Source organism: Boleophthalmus pectinirostris, unplaced genomic scaffold (assembly GCF_026225935.1).
Source record: "Boleophthalmus pectinirostris isolate CB_2022bp ecotype Guang Dong unplaced genomic scaffold, ASM2622593v1 HiC_scaffold_19, whole genome shotgun sequence".
Lineage (NCBI taxonomy): Eukaryota > Metazoa > Chordata > Actinopteri > Gobiiformes > Gobiidae > Boleophthalmus > Boleophthalmus pectinirostris.
In genome coordinates, this window is record NW_026571140.1 from 11172268 (window position 1) to 11188864 (window position 16597).

Consider the following 16597-nt stretch of genomic DNA (forward strand, 5'->3'; position numbering starts at 1 on the left):
AGAGCAATCATAATGTGGGCAAAACAGGGAATGTATATGTTTTTAATTAAGACCATTTCTCATTGTGTTTGGAATCAACTGTTGTTATTATGGTCTGAGAAAGTGTGATGTTCGTTATAGATCTAACTTTCAGTTTAGTTCCCAATGTCTGTGCCCACCAATCTGACCTGCAAAATAAGGTAATTGTTTATTACTAAAATGTATCTAAGTAACAAACTACTATAATATTGCTATATATAAGATAAATTAAAATATTTCACCTGCTATTTTAATGGCAATTAAAATACACATTATAATTTGTCTTGTAAATCTCTCTGTATCTGGTCCCCTTCTCTGCTGAACTAAACATGACTGTGCAATCAGATTTGTTTATTTCAGTGATGTATGTGAAATGAAGGAAGTCATTGGTCATTCATAATTTTGAATAAAATGACATTTCTCAGACATTTAACAGAGTTTAGTGGTTCACTCACTGACTCTTTTTTTTTTTTTTTTTTTTTAGTTGCTTTAGTAGCTCTTTGATTTCTGTTTTGATAATCCACCTATTAATCACGCCCATCTGAACTCTGGGAGATTCACCAGTGACCAGACTCACATGTTCTAAAAGAAAAAAGAAAGAAGTGTGTACTCTGTATCCCAGGCAACATTTTAACGTCAGTACTGTCACAGGATTGGTCAAACAAGTGACACACAATGAAGATTGCACAGACTATTAAAAAAGCAAAAAAAAAAAAACAACCAAACAAAAAGACTGCTTAGCATACACAATTTGAAGATGCTCTTTTTAGCACACATTTCTGTATGATTTAGGACATCCAAGTAAAACTGTTCCAATCATCAACCTTGTATTTCCACTGGGTTTCGTCATAGAGAAGGACTTACCCCACCTGCTGCTAAAGCTGTAAACATGCTCCGAAAATGTATGGCATCAAATGTATCCTATAATGTATAGTACCAAAAAAACTACACAGCCTTTGACAGTGCTACTTTTCATACGCCCTGCTGCAATTAGTATAATTTTGGTTGCAATCCATCAATTAGTCTTTTCCCCTCAGATGAAGGAGAGGTTGTGTTAAAAGCCTGAGATTTACACTAAAACCTGGCGCACACAGGCTCCTTGAGAGAGCTCCACTGTTGCACAGGTAAAGTAGGCTACCAGCCCAAAATATCACAAATCGTTTCGGCCATTACTGAAAACGCAGCTGTTTAGTTCTGTGAAATTTAGAGCAATTGGAAACACTATTTTTAAATCATTGTTCTACTTCACAAATACTTTTTATTATTTATTGCATTTACCTTTAAGCTACCATCCTGTACCAGCCTCTCACCTGGCCTGTGTTCATCTGTGCTATTTGGTTTTCTTCTGTCTTTCCAAAGGTGACACACTATCAGACAGCTGTAATATAGAGGTAATCTAGTTGTGATATGTGAGACAGGGCCAGGTCAGCCTGTCTAATTACAATGGTAATTTGTAATTGGTAAACAAAAGGAGATGTATTTTTAAAAACTTATATTTATGGGTTTCTGTTGTATTGGTTTTCACTTATCATTAGCTTTGGATTGATTCATGGATGTTTTAGTAATCCTTAGTACATTTGAGATTTGAGTGCTTTGGAAATTCCTGTTTTCACCTACCCCCTATCCATGCCCCCCAAATAATAATCATAAAGTTCAAACTCTGCTTCATGCAAAAATGTTACAAATGTTGTGTAAAAAATCTGCTACTACAGGTGACACTAGCAGCCAAAAATCAGTTCTTCTTCTTTTTTTTTTTTAACCCTAAGTCAATGAATTCATTTATTTAATTAAGTAATTTTAGATAGAGTTTACAATAAACAACAAATAAAATCACGATCTACATAAGTAATAATTTATGCATAAATACCATAAAACATAACATGTCTTCTTCAAATTAAAATAATATAAGTCAAAGACCATTTTTGTCAAATCACAGTTCCCATGTAAACACTATAACTTTTCTTAATTCTTTGTCGTTAATTTAGTCTTGAGGGTCATAATTGTGATTTATCCGAAGAAGAATCTGCTACCAGTGTTGTGGCGATACTTAGTGCGTGATTTAGGATGTAGCCCGGACCACATATCTTATTAAAGGCCCCACTTGTGCTGGGTAATAGTAGAAGGATATGCAGGCTTGTTGCCAGGGTCCAAAATTAACACTCGGCCGGCTCTGGACGCCAGTAAAATTTGTCTTTGGCAGATAAATCAATAAAGGTCACTTCATCCAGCAAGACCAAGTGCAGTCAGACTTATTTTTTATCTTCTAGTAAACATCATGGTGTCTGTTGGAACTTTAGTCATATAAATAAATTATGAGTCAATATATATGATTGTTAAAGGTGCATTAGGTAACTTTTCTGGTGGAGGGTCCGTCAATGCTTTTCTTCATGAAGATATTGCGTTGGAATGTTTCACAGTATGGTATTAAATATTTCTATCTCCATGGAGACCAAACCAGACGAAGTTACAGGTCAGATCTGTGGAGAGGCAATCCCGCTCACAGTCACAATGCCTGTTTCTCAAGGTATTTTTGAGCTGTAAAACCACCTGTAAATTGATTAAATGTAAAGTAAACCGATGGTGACGGACCAAAAACCAAACCAAGCAGAAGTTACAGAGTGCACCTTTAAATGTGTTGTGAGGTGAATACAATAGGTTATTTGCAGTAATGTGTTGTAGATGGGAGTGAAATTGACTTTTATTTACAGTAATAATTCTAGTTCTAGTTGATTCATTGCCAAATGTATGTCATAATAAGCAGGAGAGAGAGTCCATGATGTTAAGGTTTTGGCACCTGACTTTTAAAGGTGTCCATAGTCAGGGTTAATACTACATCAGTAGGTAGTTGATTCTGTGAAACATTTTTATACTGGGTTGTATTGGGGTTTAAGTCTGATACTTGGATTTCCACACTTGGCATGGATGGTTAGATCTGATTCAGTGGTCAGCTGGAGTGAAGTGGGTGCCACTAGTACTGTGAATGACAGTTGAAGTGAAGTTGCTTCTGTCTTAAATAAATTGACAAATAAAGCATGGCTATTGTTTCTTTGGGAACACTTATTTTTTCACTATATTTGATACAGTACAGTGTTATATACAACAAAACTTAATCTTTTCAGCAGAACTAATGCGCAATGGTTCAATAAGTTGTATTTAGTTATTCATGCATATGTATACTTTTAAAAAAAAATCTAATTATGCCTTATTCGAACCCAATCTCTTGCTATTTTTGCTACTTTGCTTCCGAGGCGTTCCAGGCCAGCCGAGAGACATCGTCCCTCCAGCATGTCCTGGGTCTGCCCTGGGGCCTCCTTCCTGTGGAACATGCCCGGAACCCCTCCCGAGGGAGGCACCCAGGAGGCATCCGGAACAGGTGCCTGAGCCATCTCAGCTGGCTCCTCCCATGTGACTGAGTTCCTCACCCTATCGCTAAGGGAGCGCCCAGCCACTTTGCGGAGGAAACTCATTTTGACCACTTGTATTCGTGATCTTGTCCTTTCTGTCATTACCCAGACCTCATGACCATAGGTGAGGGGAGGAACGAAGATTGACCGGTAAATTGAGAGCTTTGCCTTTCGGGTCAGCTTCACTGCAGCATCACTGCAGATGCTGCACCAGTTCGCTTGTCAATCTCATGCTCCATCCTCCCCTCACTCATGAACAAGAACCCAGTGGAGGAGTTCAAGCATCTCGGCATTAAACTTATCTATCAAATATTTATTCAATTACATTCATTTTTTTTTATCAAAAAGACACTGAAAAAGGGCAGACTTGCCTCTTCACAGATCTGACCCATAGCTTGTCTTGGTGGCATTCTTGTGTCCATGGAGATAGAAAAGTTGAAGGCTGTGGAACTTTCAGGCAAAGTAGACAAGCAGACAAGCTACACTATAAAGGTTACACAATGTGCCTTTAAAATAAAGTACGAAATAGAAATCTGAGTGTGTCATTGATTACAGTATACCAGATAAAAGTAATAGGCATTCTGAAAACTTCAATGGCAACTTCAATCGTCTATACATGCAGCTACCATACAGTCTCCCTGAATGACATTATCCAGGACTCACTATTAAGGAGTATGGGTCTAAGCAAAATAAACTGAAGCGACTACCATTCTTTTCAAACACTCTCCTTACATTAAACACCACTTTCGTCCAACTGCAACTTCCCATTCCTCCACTCGCAGCCGGCAGCCTCACCGCGCCTGTGAAAGTTGTCTAGTGCCCTGGTATTTTTGGCCGGGGTTAAATTTGGCATGATGTTTTCTTGACAGGGAGATTAGACGGAAGACAGATGGATTAGAAGGAAACGGAAGCGGTGTAAAAACGTACACTGTGGCTCACCAACACGCGCATTCCCCCAACTTTCCCCAAAGAAAGCCCGCGCACCGCACTATTTATTTGGTTGTCTTTCAATCTTAATCTCCGTCATTCTGTCTCCCAGCAGTTGGATATTCGCTCGGATCCGCCAGGGGCACGCCACACGCACACGCTCCCCTATACGGACAGCACGTTCCCTGGGTTTGTCTTGATGAATGGTCCTAGTTGAAATTATTTTACGGAGATCTCATTTAGGGGCCCTTGAAGAAGAGATGGCGCTTGTTTATTCATTTCGCATTTGCGCCAGGGCTTCAATATCTCCATGCCTGCGAAGAATGCACCCGTACACTCCTCCCCATCCCGACACACGGCTAAGAAAAGACAGGAAAAGAGAGGGGAAAAAAGCAATTTACACAATGTACATAAAAAGATGCACCCTGAGTTTGATAACCTGCATAAATTATGGAGGATAATTAAATATTGTACCAAGGAGAGACGATGGTAGGAGAGGAGACAAGGAGACTGAACCAAAAAAAACAAAAGACAAAAACGGAGCTTGGCCGCCACAGTTGGATCTCATAATTGTTTTTATTGATTATTTCTTAAGGTGAAATGGTTTTAAGATAGATAAGAAAGAAGCTAGTCAGGTGAGCGAAGGGCACCAGACCAGTCGAATTACCATGGAAAAAAATAACACATCTTTTTGGCATTGTTGGATGGCTTCGCTGGTGGTGGCCCATATAAATTAAATGGAATATTAAAAATTTAAATTGTTCGGCAAAGGGTAGGCGTGGAAGCCGTCTCTGGCGAGCACACAATTGACCCAAAAATATATTCAAATTAGCATAGCGCATAGAGCAGCATGCGAGGTGGGGGTGTTAGCAACTTTATGTGTGGTGCGTTGATTCATTGTGCGCTAGCTTTCTGTTAGCGGAAAAGACAAAGAGGGAAGTGAGAGAGAGGGGACGAGACTTAGTGTGGCAGCTGTCAGTACTCTCCAGACAAGGCCCCACTCACGCTCTTATGAGGAGACATGAACAATTGGATTTAACAAAGAGAGAAAGCAAGAAATCATGTGGTATAATGGCACTAAGGAATGTTATGTACAATGGTATTACACAGTGCAATTTATAGCCTATGAAGTTGCTAGAGTAAGGATGAATTTTGTCCTGCTAAATTACATAGTATACCTTTACCTTCAGTGAAAGTTTTCTGCTGGTGTCCGTTTATTGCTCCAACATTTTGAAAACCATGCATTCTTATTGTGTGTGGAGCTGCCTCTCAAGATAGAACAGTTAAATCCCATACATTGGAACCATAAACTGTGTGAACTGGACTAAGGCTACATTTATATGATGACGGTCTGAACAGAAGAAGCGTCACGTCTTCACGTTTTATTCAGAGTTTAGAAAAGCTTTTTCAGGAGAAAATCTGTGTGCATACGGTGATGCAAATGTGTGTTGAATTCGACTGGGCATGCTTGCCAGGATTCTGTGTACTGTATGCATGTGATGTAAACGCGTAAGAGATGTGAGCAGATCTGACCAGAGTTTTGCGTCTTGGGCAGTGTTGATGGAAATGCGACAGCGGAGCGTATTCAGAGCATTTTCCACTCTGGAGGGTGGTTTCAGATGTTTGCGTTTTTGAGCCCCAAAACGCTATCACCCTCGAAACGAAAGGCACGTCCGATAAAATACTTTGTCATTTTTACACGCAAGTGTTCTTGTGTAAACAGGCCCTCAGGGAGTGTGATTTCACCCATAGCGTTCGGTTCCAGTCAAATGAAGCTCACTGAGGCTGGTAGTCATGAGGCAAACTTAGAGCCGAGTTCCATATTCCATAGTCCATCCATAAAATAAAAAACATCATCATGAAGAACATAGAGGTTAATATAAACATTTTAAGACCAAGATGTGCAGCCTGACAGCAGCAGTTACGGAGAGAGGGCCGATGCAAAGTGAATTCGATTTAGAATCGATAGAGCCGGAAGTGCACCCACGCTCACTTCCTATTTGGAATGTGGCAGCTGGCAGATGAGCTATGTCCATTTAGTCTACATCTGGAAGAGGCAGCAGACAAAGCAACATCTCCATGAAGATGAGCAGCTGGGGTATCCTCCACTTGAAAAGTTACATAATGCACCTTTATGGTTGAGGTACTTGTCTCCAGTTGAGGCTTTGAAGCTGACATGAGAGGAGGCCTGGGAACTTGGAAGTATAACTATTCAGTCGGAATATAGTGAGTGTTCAGTAGATGTCAATGGGCCAAGAAATACTTTTTAGCAGGCAGGTGACCCAGTGACTTAATGAATGATGGTTATCCATTTGAGAAAGATAAACTCTTTCCTCAGAACATTCTCCATGGAGATAAGTTTTATACCATACGGTGGAAGTTTATAGCCAAAGGAACAGCATTTCCATAAAAGTGAGCGGGTTCAATCAGGTTTGTGGAGATGCAAGCCTTCTCAGTATAAACGTTTTTCGTATGTTTTTCAGTCCAATAACAGCAACCATTAAAGAAAAAAAAGTTGATGAATGCCGTTGTTGTGTCCTCGGGCAAAACACTTAACCCCCCTCGCCTCGGTGTCTGTGTACACTGCTGAGTGGTTCCTTGATGTAAAGCACTTTGACTACCTTGAAGGTGGAAAAGCGATATTTAAAAATGTGACCATTTACCGTTTAACGTAAGGTGTTAATGAGATGCTGATGTACATAGCAGACAAGAAAATATGACAGACACAACTAGCTAAAAGAAGAGTTGAAGCAATAAAAGTAAAAAGTCGCTGCAGTTGTTTAAACAGTCCTCAGTGTAGACACATCATCATTGCTAGTGACAGTTTTACTAATACTTCGCTTTCGCATGTAGAAATTCCCATGTTTTGTTTAACTTAGGTAATTCCAGTGTTGCAGATCTGACATCTTTTTAATAATGGCATTTAAAGAGCACATTAAAATGCTGCTGACAGTTGGCAGTAATAGATGCGAACGCGCGCAGATGGGGCGGTGCGGGGCTGGGTGGTGGACGAGGGGGGGCATCTCCGTGGCGACTAAACTTGAATCTTTAGCATTTCAAGTCAAAAAACACACTTATCTAACGACCACTCCATCTCTGTCTCTCCTTTTCTGTCTCTCTCTACCCCCGCTATTGTTTATTCAAATTTCAGCAACGGGGTACTTTTTCCAGTTCAGCACCTTCCGCCACTTTTTTGCGAGAGCACAGCATTACGCCGGCGTTATTATGCAATTCATCACCAATAATAGATTTGTTTACGGGGGCCCTCGTCTCTCCGCGCGCGCTCCCTCTCTCCGCTGCATTTTCAAAAATAATAATAATAATACATAGTGTATAATGACGGTAATGGTACGGGGGGCTTTGATAATAGATGTGCGGGGAGGAGGGATAAGGGAGCCTTGATCAGCTTGGGTCTCAGCTCAATTGTCTTCAAAGAGCTGTTTAATGTAGAATAGGCATCCGGGGAGATTGTGTTGAAACCAAGGAAAAAGGTGGGTGTTATGGATAAGAGAAATGAACACACCGCTGGGACTGTTGCGCGCGCACGCTAGCTAGGAGCGCACACTCAAATTCGGAAATAAGCTAACGCTAACCAACCAACCACCCACCGGCGCGTCGCTCCTCCGAGGCCTCCGTGCTGTAAATGTGTTAAAACTCTCCCCTGGTCTTTGGCTTGTACTGAATAAATCTGTGTTTTTAGCAGTTTAAACTAAGGGTTTTTCTAGCACGGTTCGCTCCACCTCCTCCTGGGGTTTAGCTGCGATTGTGGGATACAAGAGGACGGATATAGCTAGCTAAGTGTGCGTTTGTGTGTATACGTGTGTGTGTATGGGGGGAGATGTAGGTGAAAAAAATTTATTACCTTGCTCCAGGAAAAGTACACTCCAGCGTAGTACTTACTTCTTCATATTTAAGCAATAACGGAATAGTCAGAAACGGGGCCGGAGTTTCATTACGAGATCCTGATTCGCATTGGAGATCAATCATCCCGAGCTATATTTTACATCTCTGCTTTTCTGATTTTACTGCCAGCGTTTTTTCTCATTTATTTAATTCATGTGCTGAAGTTAGTGAATTATGTTTTATAGAGTGTGGAATGTTATAACTCAAAATTTGGATATTATAAGGTAAGACCAAATGTGTTTTTTTTTTGTTTTTTTTAAATCAACTTTTAAAAGACTCAAAGGCATTTCAACCAGTTTCTTGTTATGGATTTAAATGCAATGCAATACAATACAATTTATACTTTATTTAGCAGTTAGCACGCTCAGTAGTTCACTTCAAAACTTCCCTTCTGCATTTGATTCATAGCTACTTACAGGTGCACTGATGTACCTTTCCTGCTTTTCTCCATGGAGATTTTACTGATTTACCTGTAATGTTCTACAGTATGGCATTAAACTTTTTGCATGTATTCAATCACAGGTGTTTTACAGCGAAACACATGCATTCTTACTGTGAGCGGGATCACTTCTCTTCATGTAAATAGATAGAGCAGAGATAGATTAGACAGATAATAGAAGTCTTCCTATGACCTTGTATAAAGCTGTGATTTTATATTTTATTATTTATCTTTCTATTTTATTTTGATATGTACATTTATATAATTATTTCTTATCTGACAACTGTCTCTTGCTGTCTTTTTTGCTGCTTATTTAGAATTTATTATTACCATTTATATTTTCGCTCTTTGTTTTTATACTGTGATGAGCTACTGTGTCCAAATAATTTCCCTTGTGGATCACTATAATCAAGTTTGTCTAAGTCTAAGTTTAATGCCATACTGTGGAACATTCCAGGCAAAGCACTAGTATCTCCATGGAGACAGGTGACCCTCCATCAGTATTGTGCAGCATCGAGATTCATCAGTCTGGAGTAGGCTACTTACCTGGAAAATTAACCAACTGTGCATGTTTTACGTAAATGGGTACCCAGAGAACACCCACCAATACACAGAGAGAATATGCAAACTCCACAATATATTTCTCTCTTGGTATGTCTTTCTATGATTTCTGGTCTGTAATTAGCTCGGCTTCTGTTGTTCCTTTTGAATTGAGTCATTTCTATATAAGGTGAACACATCAACAATATGGACGTTTTAGCAAAGAGAAAGCAACTTAGTAACCAATATAAAAAGAATTTAAGTAATCCACATATATTTTCATAAAGGAAAATGTGAATGAGCCAAATCAAGTCTGAAGGAGTAAACGTAAAACCAACACTCTTACTATAGACACAATATTACAGTTTTCAGTCCCTTTTCATGCACACAATCACATGAACCCAGAATTATTGTAATAAGGTCCTTGATAAAGTATTGGTTTAGTCATTAATCACAGAAGTACATGCAGCTGCACAGACTGGAGCACTGCTGACGTCTCTGGCATCTATCACACAGCAGCACAGTGGATATGAGGAAAAACGGAATTTTGAATCGTTACCTTCTATCAGTTGTATTTTCCTTTATACCTTGTTCTTTTTACGTCAGATCAAAAAAACAAACCCAAAAGGCTTAAAGTTCTTTTTACTTTGCTGCAGGAGTTTTTGGAGGCTTTTGTATTGCTAAAAGCCTTATGAGTTTGTTGTTGTGAGTTGGTTTTGATATGTTAGGAGTTGTTAACAAAACCAGCAGTTAAATTTACTTTTTCTTCCTTATTTTTGAGTTAGAATATAAATGAATAAAAATCCTGTTTCTAATTATGTCACTCAAACCAAGCAAATCTTTTGTCTTTTAAATAATTTCTTCTACAGCATTTATACTAGCTGTATTGGAGGGACTGAAGAGGATAAGACCAAAATGCAATTTGTATCTTGTCTTTAGAAGTAGCCTTAACTGTCTTACTTTTTATTTGAAGCATTAAGTAATTCACAGCGTTTAAGAAGGTCAAAATATGTCCACTGTGTACTATCTGACAAAATTGTCTAGCCTCTGAAATATTGTGAAAAATGCTTATAAATTCATCACAGTGAATAATTAGAATGCTCTGAATGCATAAGGTACGCATATAATAACGCTAGACCACTGCAAAGGGTGAACTACTTATGTTTTTCATGTTCTTAAGACAGTAAAATCAAGTAAAATGCCTTAAGTATTTTTTTTATTCAGCAAATACTTTCATTCAAGTGGTTTGATTAAGCAACTATTTGGACTTGGTGAATCTGTACTTCAACTTTTACTGACAGAATGAAGTACAGACCACCTCTGCATAGTATTGTACAATACAAACAAATGAAATCGTATCTCAAATGTAGCCTGCAAAAAAATAATGATAAAAACAAGTAAAAACGGAAGGCTTACACAACAAAGAATGTCATTTTGCAATCACCTACCTCATATTTGCTGCTAATATCACGTGTCACCATTCTTAAAAGTAATAGATGACAAATTGAGCATTAAGCATCCCTGGTAATGAGCAGCCTAAACTGTTGGAGATATGTTAATTGAGCACCTCCTTATAGAGCAGCAGTGATGTGGCTCATTTGGCTGTGTTCCTGGGCTGTAAGGATGTGTAAGGTGCATATGTCAGTGTTTGCCAACATTTTAAATATTCACTAAAAGAGCATTGGCAAAGACACCACCGGATCTGTCACTTTGCCTTATGGCTCTGTGCTCTTTGTGGCAATTAGCTGTTCAATAATTCAGTTTGGGAATAAAAAAAGAGGAGGAAAAAAACTTTATTCCCAGTGACGGTTATTTCCGGTCTCATCTGCCTCATCACTTTAGTGCTATCCTTCCGCTGTACATTCAGGGATAACTTCAATTTAGGTAAATTATGTAAAAATGTTTGTGGATCATTTTGTGGAGAATGGAACAAATCCTGGTAAGGGCATAATAAGGAGGAGCATTTAGTCAAATATTGAGGTATAGCTGTCCATTATTGAGACTGCTGTAGCCAACTGGGATGATGTCAAAGGTAAAAAACTAACCAGTTACCCTATGGTTGGTGGGAGATCGTTTAACCCACTGCTCTATTTGCTCCAACAGAAGTAAATCAGTTTTACAGTTCAGGTGGAGGAGATCTGTCACCTGCTGTCACTAGAATGGTCCACAGTATGGCACCAGGTCAGATCTGTGAAAATGTGAGGTCACAGTAATAATGCATGTTTTTCAAGGTATTGTTTTCAGCAATATAAACTGTAATTGAATAGATGGGTAAGTCTAATGCCATACTGTGGGACATTCCAGGTAAAGCAAGGACATAGATACAAGCTGATGGTGTAGTCTCCTCCATAAAAGTTACATAATGCACCTTTAATTCAGTGAATATCCCAAGCATTCAAATAACCTTTCATTCTGTATGTGTAAGTCATTAAATCAGCGTGGAAGTGAAATTGATGATTAGAACACAGGGTTTTTAATGCTGATATTGTGCGCATATTTTTAAGTCAAGTGTTCAGATTTTTAGTGCTAAAATGTGACTTTATTGAAATAAGGTTTTTGTAGTTACTCACAGTACTATAAGTGATGTATTGTTGAACATTTTAAAACTATTGTACACAAGAACTTCACAATGTCCTAAATTTAACTTCTCAGGCCTCACAATCAACTATAACAGAAAGTTAAAGTATTCTACCTTTTCTATATCACCCGTTTTATCCATTCCACTTTGCCAGTTGTTCTGCCATTGTCTGTTCCCCACACAACCCAACCCCTCCCATACAAATGAAGGACACAGCTCTGGAGGAGGACAGGTGCGGTCCTGCCGGATGACATGTGATGGAGAATTACCCATCCTCACTGCGCCCATATGTGCCCAGGTGTGTCTGCCACCCTCCCCCTGCCACCCTTCTGCCCCGTGCCCCCACCCACGCACCCCCCTCACGCCACTATAATCAATTTAACAGGATCGTTTCATCATCAAATATCCAAATGATGATTGCTTACTTTACCTAATCTCCTAATACGGGCGACCTCTAAATGCGCGGAGGGTAAACCATTGCATGTGCGCTTGCTTAGCTTGTTTTATTTTGGTTAAAACACTGGGGAATGCTAACGCGCCGCGAAATGCCTCTTGTAATCAGACTTTCTTTATGTGCGTGTTAGCGTGTGCGCGAGGTGTTTTTTTTTGTTTTTTTTTTTCGTTTGTGATTGGCGTTGAATGCAAAGTGACTGTCAGTGATCCTCATGAATGCCCAAGTAGCTCATTGACTGTGAACTGGCTCTTGTTAGCAGTTGGGTAAGCAGGAATAGAAATATAAGCACTTAGGCTATTTATTCATGCCGACTGCTCAGCGCTGGCTTTTTGAAGGTAAAGAGGGCTGTTTTTTATGTGTGCTGAAGAGAGGAGCGGAGAATGAGAGAGGGAAATAGTCCAGAAAGAGACAGTGCGGTAAGTGGTGAAGTGAAGTGTGTTTTTGTAGTTTAATCGGAAAAAGTACTTTGGATTATACACATATAAAATGTGGTTTTCTTGGTTTTGGAAAAGAAAGATAACAAACACAGCAAAAGCAAAAAACGTAAATACATAAATACTCTACTAGTCAAAAGACACACTTTCATTTTCAAAACTCAAAATATCTCTTACTCTTTTACGTAAACAAAATTGTCACTACTTTAACTCTTGGCATTTCTTGACTCTGATGTGGCACACCTGTGAAGAGAAAACCATTTCAAGAGACTTTATCTTGAAGCTCAGAGAGAGAGAAGGCTTAGGGTTGGCACAAAGAATTTGTAAAAGCATTCAAAACAGTCATCTCAATCATTCCATCTATAGTCTAAGTATTTGTTATCTGTCTGTTTGTGTCATATTAATTTACTACTAATTTAATATTTAGACAGTTTGATTTCATAAACCAATTCTGAGCAATTTTACCTATGAAAACAGAAAAATAAGTTATGGCTCAGTTGTGTCATTGGGTGGCAGAGTGGTTAACATCCCTGAGCTGAGTTGTGTGTTGTGGTGTCGATCTTCTGGAAAGTGCAAAAGTGCAAGTTATTGATGAGTGAATCACCCCAAGTCCCAACCCTGACAATACTACTTGGAGATGCACCAGTCCTGCTTTTTCAGTCCTGATACTGATATCGATACTTTGACTTTAAGTATTTTCCAATACTTGATATTAACTGATACTGGGTGTAGGGAAGGAACAGGTATTACACAAGAGAGCCAATTGTGTGCTATGTAACTGTTATTTATCCTTCAAATAACTACAGAACCTTATGTAATATTTAAACATTATGAGGCATTCTAGGCCAAAATCCGCCAGTAAATACTTTTATTACAACCAGTTAAAGGCCCAGGATATCGGCTCAGTCAAGATCACAGAACCGATACCCAATCCAGCTAATTTTTCAGTACCGGCACCAATATTCGATTACAAGTAATGGTATCGGTGCATCCCTAGTACTTCTTTCTCTTCTTGTATATGGTCTTTTCCTGTGGGTGTCCAGCATTGACTATGGATATATGATCCTCTATGTTTCTTGGATATGTATGTATGTTTATTGATTTTAATAGGATTACATGCTAAACCACTAACACGTTCAGATGTAATTACATTTAGTATCATTTTGTCCAGAAACTGTAGTTATCAATGTGTTATTTTTTGCAGATTTCAAGATTGGAATACTATTGGAATGTATGTTTTTTTTCTTTATCATCTGTTAAACCCCTCTTTTAATAATTGTCTGTCAGGAGCAGTGCAGCACCTGGAGACCCATCTACAGATTTTAAGATCTTTCTCAGGATTACCTAACTCGAGGATTATCAGAGAGTGTATTCTAGGGTTGATGGGGGAAATCTGAGCACCTGAAGGAAACCAATCCAGACACAGGGAAAACATGCAAACTCCATCAAGTGAAAGGAATTATCAAAACCAGGGCCCTCTTGTGGTGAGGTAAAAGTGATAACCTCACAGCCACCTTGCCATTAATTTCTGAATTATAATATGCATGTACCTAATTCATCTTACTAAAGCATTCCTTTTTGACAGACATTACATTTTTAAGACAAAGTGAGATGAAAAATAAAAAGCACTTTTAGCCTGGTGCACAGTGCATGCTGTTCTTTACGGTGTTGCACCACCCGCACGCCTGTAAAGCACATGGGTTATTTTAATCAGAGGCATATGTGCATAAACATTTCTCCTTGGCACTGTAATCACCATCATTACAGGCCACACTTAGCTTGTGTTCTGATTTGGACCAGAGACAAGTTACTTTTTTAAGCTCTCTGCAAACAAACACTAACCAATACTTTGTGTCCAAAATGATCCTCAACTGATTCAGCCTGTTAACCTGTGTCTCAATTATGATCATGATAATAATAATTCACTCTTTTTGTAAAAGGAGGCTTCAGTCCTGTGGTGGGTGCTGCTGTTGAGCTGCTGTGACATCTTTCTCCAGTAGAGTGAGTGAATGAGAGAGACAGAGGGAGAGAGAGAGAGGGAGAGGGGAGACATGAGAGAATGAGGCTCATGTACTGTACGTGTGTGACTGCCGGTGGCTTCTTTTTGTCTAAGTGAGTTCGCCGGGTGAAGTGGGTTATAGCGCAGAGAAAGAGAATGAGAATCCTTTTATGCATTATCAAATGTTTCCCTTTAGAAATTCAACACTCTTTTCAATATTGAGTCTAAAGAGAATGTGCTCAAGACTTTACCCTGCCGCTAGAATTAGTCGGAGGACCATTTTTAGTCATAAATTATGCACTGAAACAAAGACACTCTCTTTTTTTGTTCTGGCGCTGAACGGGCCTGTGCAAATGCCTTTTAAAAATCTTTAAAATTGTCCATTCAAGTCAAAGTTACTGAGTGTAGCAAAAATGTCAAAGACATAAAGTCGGAGGAAGATTGAATAAAATAATGCGGGGGGACAGATTAGTCATGGAGTTGAGCCCACACGCTCTTTCAGCCGGCGCACAATGCCACGTTTTATAAGCGGCGCCCATCTCCACAAAGGCTGCGTTCAATATATCGAGGATGATACATGGTCAGACGTGTAATCTCTCTTTGATTCTCTGCTCTCATTCATCCCACAACCTTTTCAGGCCTGACACTGATGAGCTACTGGGCTCCATCACCGCCACACAGCAGCGGCAGGCCACATATGTGTCTATTTCTGCACACGCTAATAATGTTACACTCATGTATAGACCCACACGCGCTAATAATGCTATAGTCATGTCTATAGACAAGCACATGCTAATAATGCTACAGTTATGTCTATAGACTCACACATGCTAATAATGCAACTCATGTCTATAGACCCGCACATGCTAATAATGCAACTCATGTCTATAGACCCGCACATGCTAATAATGCAACTCATGTCTATAGACCCGCACATGGTAATAATGCAACTCATGTCTATAGACTTGCATGTGGTAATAATGCTGTAGTCATGTCTACAGACCCGAACACGCTAATAATGCTCCACTTGTGCTAATAATGCTTTAGCAATATAGTAATAGAAAAAATACTGACAACAACTAACTTTAGATCTGGAAATGGGTCCCTGGGCGCTGCACCCACCCACTGCACAGGATACTGAATCAGCATCGGAGGGTGGATCAAATACAGAGAGTTTCCTGATGGGGACAATAAAGTAGGCTATGCTTACCTTAACCAATTTATAACTTGCAATGCTACCCTTATGTTTATAGCCTATCCTACGTGTGCTAATCATACAACATAAACATCCTTGCATACTAGTAATGTCACTCAAAATACCGTCACAGTTCCTAATAATGCTTTACACATGTCTACACTCATGCACTGTCTCTAATAACTCTAATTCATGATGCCCCCTCCCCACTCCCAAAGACCTCACTTGCTGGCCTTAAGAGTTCATTACAGCCACAGTGAGTGCTGGTGTCTCTATTGGCGCTCCACAGTCTCTCAGCACAGTTATTGACCAGAGCGTTCAGGTGCTACACAGACCGCTATTGTTGTCAGATAATGGCACACAGTGTGATGTTAGCAGCCAGGGTAAGGACGCCCAGCTCCAGAATTATAAACGATATTGAATTTCTCATATTGTGAAAATGTTACGGTCGCCTTCTTTGCCCAAATAACAGTGAATTGCCCAAAGATCTACCTGTGGGTGATCTGCATTTTATCACTTGCATGTCATGGAATGTACCAGGCTGTCTTCTTTCATCATTGGTGCTACAGTCTAAAGCTGAATTTATGTCCGAATTTATGTACTATAGTATGTCCCTAACCTATTTTCTTGGAGAAGGTCTAGCACTCGCTTACTTCCAATTTGCAGGAATGTTTCACTGTATGGCATTAGCTTTTTCTATGTTGCA